The sequence below is a fragment of the Cervus canadensis genome, chromosome 6 (genome assembly GCF_019320065.1).
Source record: "Cervus canadensis isolate Bull #8, Minnesota chromosome 6, ASM1932006v1, whole genome shotgun sequence".
Lineage (NCBI taxonomy): Eukaryota > Metazoa > Chordata > Mammalia > Artiodactyla > Cervidae > Cervus > Cervus canadensis.
In genome coordinates this window covers 49,734,573-49,741,491 of record NC_057391.1, presented here as the reverse complement: position 1 = coordinate 49,741,491, position 6,919 = coordinate 49,734,573, and positions in this window count along the sequence as shown.

The following is a 6,919-nucleotide window of genomic DNA, read 5'->3' as shown; positions in this document are numbered from 1 at the left end:
GATTTCAGGTTCTCACAGTGGACAGAGCTAGGGATGTCTGTATATACATATGTATGCATACACACATTTATAACTATATCTATCCATCTATATATCCTTCCCCCCACTTAATGAAATTCATAAGTTCACTGATACTGTCAACCTAAAACACAAGGTTCATTCTAGTTTTCTCATTTGTACTTACCTTCTCCAACAATGAGTCTAGGAAACCATTATCCTCAATATATTTACATAACTTATCCAATAAGCCTGTACATAATTACTGTCCCATTGTTGCTGCCCCTGTTCCCATGTGAACATCCTCCCCATTCCACTCGCACTCCGACACCTCTTCCAGGCTGCCACAGCCAAATGGATGCCCTCCTCATGCTGCTCAGTCTCCAACAATGTATGCCAGCCCACCACATCACTGCTCAGCACCCTGCCCCTTGCTGCCCACATAGTTTGGGGCTAAATCTTGAAGGAAGGAAGTGAATGCAATTTCTTGACTTTTTTTCTCTATAACATGGATTAGGGCCTACATAAAATGTATTTACATAACTGCAGTGCAGTTCAAAAACAGTTTCTGTGTGCCTAAATCTATAATAACTATTATTGCAACACATGCATTTCCAGTGACACAGTTGTTATACTCTTGCTGTCACTAGTTAAACTATCATTCTTTTTAACAGTTTCATTTTTTGGATGCTATAGTTTTAGACTTTCAGATAAATGATCTGCCGCTGTAAGTATCTTCATATTTCTTATATCTTTAAACTAGATATGTTAATCAACATGCCCACAGCTCTCCTGAAAAAGTCTATTAAACTCTGTTCAATATTACATAACTATAACCCTTATAGGAACCAAAGCTGATTACACACTGACTCAAAGTCCATCAACAGATGATTTGACCAGAATAGGGTTATAACAGATGCTGTTGGTTCTCTATCTGTATCCCCCTAACTCTGATGCACGTTATACTGACAGTATCCTTCTACAAGTAGTTGCCACTTTCTATCTAAGGGAAATGGGGCAGGCTGGATGTACATGGACATTAATGTCTCAGATTAGAATTTGGCCAATGACATACGGGAGCTAGAGGACAAATATTCAGCTTCTTCACCTCTCAACTGGGATAGCTCTGAGGAATACTCTACACTGTCTCTCAGAGTTTCCCCCTGGGACTGAAATCCACTTACCCATGGCTGTCACCTGTTCAATAGTGAACCCTTTATTAGCTTCCTTCCCTTCCTGGTCTCAATTCCCTGCTCCCTTAGAGTGATGCCAGGAACCACCTCCAAAGTTAACCACCAGCTCTCAAATTCCTTGCTTCCAAGTCAACTTCTGTGGGAGGCCAACCTAAGAAGCTGCTCAAATGTCATGAAAGTTATTAATAGAGCCAAACAGATGTCCTTTCTCAGGTATTTAAATTGGAAGTATATTCTTTGAAGAAAACAAACTGTTTCTAGTTAGTCAGAAGGAAAGACAGGTGGAAACACTATTTGAACCACATAAATGGTGAAGCATACAGCGTGCTCAGTCACTCAAGTCATGTCTGACTCTTTTGTGACCTTATGGACTGTACCCTGCCAGGCTCCTCTATCCAGGAGATTTTCCAGGCAAGAATATGAGAGTGGGTTACCATTTCCTCCTCCAAGGGATCTTCCTGACCCAGAGATCCAACCTGCTTCTCCTGCATTGGCAGGTAGGTTCTTTACCCCTGAGGCCCTGGGAAGCCTGGAGCATACACAGAAGATTAAAAAAAAAAAAAATCTCTGCCCAGAGGCATTGCCCTCCAATTCTAATCTGGATTAGAATGTGCCCTGTTACAACTCTTCTTGGATTTCTGTGAGATCTTCACTCTATAACTTTAGATATGCCCTAAGAATAATGAACACTAGCACTCCCACTCCAACTTGCCTGAGTTTATATTAAGAATCTCTGTTCCTTGACACTAAACTACAACAGGGGAGGCATCAGCTTTGATTTCTATTTTATTTCCTATTTGCAACTAAAATAAAACCTTGTATAAGTAGGCACTCAGTTAATATTTGTCTAATGAACAAATAAGAAGAGTGTTTAAGAGGTATTTATGGATGTACCTAACTTCAGAACTACTAAGTCTTAGCTATGAAAAAGCAACAGAAATTCTTCCAGTTTTTTCCCCCCATGGAGCAAACACTTGAGCAAATTTTCATTCCTTGTAACTGGAAGGACCAATTATTGTTTGTGTTTGCTCAGCATGACTTTCTGCCCTCTTGTCATAAACACTCCCCTTTCACCACATCCCCCGTACTCCCCTTCCTCACATGCACTTTCACCACACACACTGCCTTTAATCAACAACCTGTTCCTCAGTTCATGAGGCTCTGTCCTTTGCCTCCAAGAAGGTATATACTCCACAACCAGTCAATCATAGTCCCCTATATTCTGGAGGGTTTGTATATGACCTAGACCATCTCAAAATTCTACTCCTGGGTTTTATAAATAGACTATGGAGAGAGAAACTCTTGTCATCTCCTGAGTCTGCCAAGCTGTGGTCATATAAGTTTGAATTTGTTTATGCCTGCTCCAACACCTTATTCCCACCAATCCACAAGAAGGAAATTCTGTCTTCAGGAGAAGCAGTTGAGAGAAACACACAGCGAAATGCAATGAGACAGAAAGAAAGAGAGAGATGGGTGAGGAGAAAAAGAGGGAAAGGAAGATCTAGCAAGGGTTTTCTGAGTCTCCAGAGTCTTATAAACCAGCTTTACTTTGTATTTCTCTTTTATGAGAGTCAGTAAATTCCCTTTTACTTTATTTTGAGATGGGTGTTTATCACTTCAAACAAAGTAAAATTATATGTGTGTGTGTGTGTGTATATATATATGTATATATATATATGTATATATATATATAAAATTAAAACTAACTCTGAAGCTCTGACAGTAATACATTAAAGTTTAAATTGCTCCTTCACAAATACTCCACCAACACCCCAGTCCTTAGCGCATGACAGAGCCTCATCAAAAGAAAACTGTGTGTCCGCCTCTGCACTGTGTGCTAGATGTCTGGGAGCCTGCAGCAGAGGCCACTGTGCACCAGGGGATTCTTTAATAGAGATCAGTGTGTGTTCAGTGGAAGAGGATTTCAGAAGGAAAAAAAGAAGATTCTTATGTAATGCATAAAGGGAAGATGATTGAAGGAATATTAATTCTTCTTTGTAGGGGTTAGATGCAGTAGAAAGTTTTTTGTTTTTTTTCCTGATAAAAAGAGATTTAGGGAAATTTAGACAAGTGTGAAAGATGATTTCTCCCAAAGCCTTTAATAATATATCTGAGTAAATCAAAACAATCTAAGTGTCCTCTGGCCAGTTCTACTTAGACGTCTCAAAAAGAACTAAGATTAATCTGAAACTGAGACTGTTATCTCCCAAAGCTGGTCTTCTTTTAATGTCCCTTATTAGCACAGTGACACTACCACTTATCTGATTCATGTGTAAGCCAGAAACCTGGGGGTTAACTTTAATAATGTATTTGCCTTCCCTTCTCCCACAGCCAATTAATCACCATGTTGTGTTTATTTTATCTTCTAAATGCCTCTTGAATCCCTCTGCTTATTCCCAGCTCTGCTACCACTTCCTCTGTCCAAGCTCTCATCATACTGGACTACTATTCTAACCTACTAATTGGTCTTTCCCGTGTGTACTCTTGCTCCCCTCAAATCTATTTCAATCCATTTTTCACTCTGAAAGCCATCTTTGTGTGTGTGTGAGAAAGAGAGACAGAGAATGTAGACCTGTTTATGTTACTTCCTCTGTGCTTATCCTTCTTAAAACTCGTCAGAAGTGTACCAGACATCTGATTATTTCTGTTCAGAAAATTTCCACCTTCCTGAAGATAATACCACCCTAAATTTCTTTTCAAAAACCACCCCTCCCTTAAGTAGTTTCGGATTACCCCCACTTCCTGCTGCAGAGTTATGAACGCCCTGATTGGTATATTCTCCCCTTGCCACAGAGATTGTTTTAAAGAAAAACAAAGGGCTCTTAACCTATACCTAAACTAATTAAATACTGCATTCCTCTCCCCTAGTCAAAGAACTTAGCTGAAGGTGGGCATGTGATGTAATCAGACCCATTCAGGGACACTGACTGGTTCTTGCAACCATGATGAGAACCAAACTGAAGATTAAGCTAGCACAAGGATTACAGCAGAGTCAAAGGATCCCAGAGAGCCAGAGCTGGAAAAGGAAGTCATCATTCTCCTATGGGTAAAACTGTGCTTGGGTGGAGTCTGAAATTGAACTTCACTATTATATAAGCCAGTGACTTTTTTTTCTTTTTTGACTTAAGGCAAGTTGGACTGGGTTTTTCAGTTACATGTAGCTGAAAGATTCTTACATCCAAGCTAATGTATCATTGCACATGAACAAAGGCAAAAGTCCTTCATACCACCTGAAGCATATCTGCATTTGCTCCCTGAGTTTAAGTCACAGAGGTCAAACTTTAATCTTTAATCTCAAACTTTAATCTCTGTTCAAGCCATTCTCTCTTCCTAAAACACCCTTGGCCTCCTCCACACCCAACAGTATGCTTCTTATCCTACTTATCCTGTAATTCTTAGCTCAGATCCTTTCCATGGATCCTTGTTATTCACTCACAAAGCACAGTATGGAATCTGTTTTGTAACTTACAAGTATACAAACTGTGCATTTATTTGTGAGCTTCTATCATGAAAATCTCTCTCACTTAACTATGAGCTACATGTGAGAATCTGTCTTTCTGCTCACTAATTAAATAAAGTTCCTGACACATAGTAAGTGCTTTATTATTTTTGTTGTTGTTGAATGAAATAATAAAGAAATAAATGAGAGGAAGACATTCTCTTAGCATAAGAAGTTTCATTTAACATAACACTTTGTCAAGTAACAACTTGAATTGCATTTAGAATGAAGAAAGTCACAGTGAATATTACTTGTTCACTTACAAAATGAAAATAAGTTAATAAAATTTATTATAAAGCTATGGTGGGAGGAATTTTACTGGTAATATCTAAGCAATTTACAAAAATGAAAAATTTTAAAAACATATATATTAGAACAGTTTCCCAGGTGGCGCTAGTGGTAAAGCACCCACCTACCAATGCAGGTGACATAAGAGATGCAGGTTCAATCCCTGGGTCAGGAAGATCCCCTGGAGGAGGGCATGGCAACCCATTTCAGCATTCTTGCTGGACAATTCCATGGACAGAAGAGCCTGGAGGGTTACAGTCCATAGGGTTGCAAAGAGTCGGACATGACTGAAGTGACTTGGCACGTATATTAGAACACTTACTGGCTTATCTTAAGAATGGGTTAAATAACAAAGTTAATATCCTTGTAGGGTAAGGGGTTGAAGGATAAATTTATTTTTAATGTAACTCAACCAAAGGTGGCAGAATACAACCAATGTATTGATCTAGAAGTAGATGGAATGACTTGAGAAAAAAGTGGATTTCTGGTAAAGTTCCTCCTCTAGTTTAAGGCTCCAATAAAGAAATAGATAAATGTTTGAAATTCCATTTCAATCTTGGATCAAATCTTAACACACAGATTTTCTCTCAGCTATTAGAAAAAGAATTTGGAATGATTTTGTTATACTACAAATTGCACAGTCCTTCATCACAGTCAATAGACAATTTTAGATGAATTTCAGTTTTAAGAGGACTTATTTCTGCACCAATTTTTCTTTTCTAGTGTTTCATCCTCACACTAGAGAAACAATAGGTGTGTAAGGGAAAGTCAAGCTGACAATAGTTGCTGTAATGAGTTTCATAAATATAACAAAATTTATTACATACTTAAAGGAAAAATACTTTGTTGTTGTTTTCAATAATGATTGAATGAAAATATACCACCATGAGTCAATCTGAACTTTTAATGAGCTATGACTCCATAATCAAGGACATCTAGAAAAGTAAACTCATAATGCTTGTATCTCCAAACTTATTTTTTCTTCAACCTGAAACTTTTTCTTCAACCTTTCCCTCTCATTTCTGCCTAATCTAAATTCTCTTCATTTTTGAAAAACATGCTGAACTCATACCTTACAGCCTTACTATTCTGTGTGTTTTACACTAGTGTTAGTATAATAAGTACTTCTTATTACATTTGTATACTTATTATGTGGGATCAGTGGCTCAATTGTCAATTCAAGGACTATACTATCAGTGTTCGAAATCACCTGAAAACATTTTAAAATACATCTTGCAAATGGCTTCACATTCCTCTCCTTCCACTTCTAAGATTTTTGACTCAGCAATTCAGAGAATGTAAGAAATCTGAAAATTTTTAAATATTCTCTGTATATCCCTGTTCATAGCAGCATTACTCACATAGCAGCAACCAAAAAGTGGAAGCAACTCAAGCATCAAACTGATGATGAAAAGATAAACAAAATGTGGTATACACACATAAGGGAATATCATTCACCCCTAAAAAAGAATGCAATCCTAACATATGATATAACATGGATGAAATTTGAGCTTATTATGCTAATAATAAAATAAGTCAGTCAAAAAGGACAAATATTGTATGATTCTACTTACATGAGGTACATAGAGCAGTCAAATCCATTGAGAGAGAAAACTGAATTATGGTTGCCAGGGGCTGGGGGAAGGAGATAATGGAGTGTTATTGTTTAATGGGTACAGAGTTTTAGCTATTAAAGTGAGGAAAGTTTTATAGATGGATAGTGGTGATGGTTGCACGACAATGTCAATGTACTTAATACCAATAAACTATACACTTAACATAATTAAGATGGAAATTTTTTGTTATATTTATTTTATTGTAATTTTTAAAAATGACTAAGATGGTAAATTTTATGTATATTTATCCACAATTCAAAAATAATTCTGTAGATATGGGAAATGCTGTGCTCAGTAATTTCTATTGGCTCTTTATGCTCCTTTAC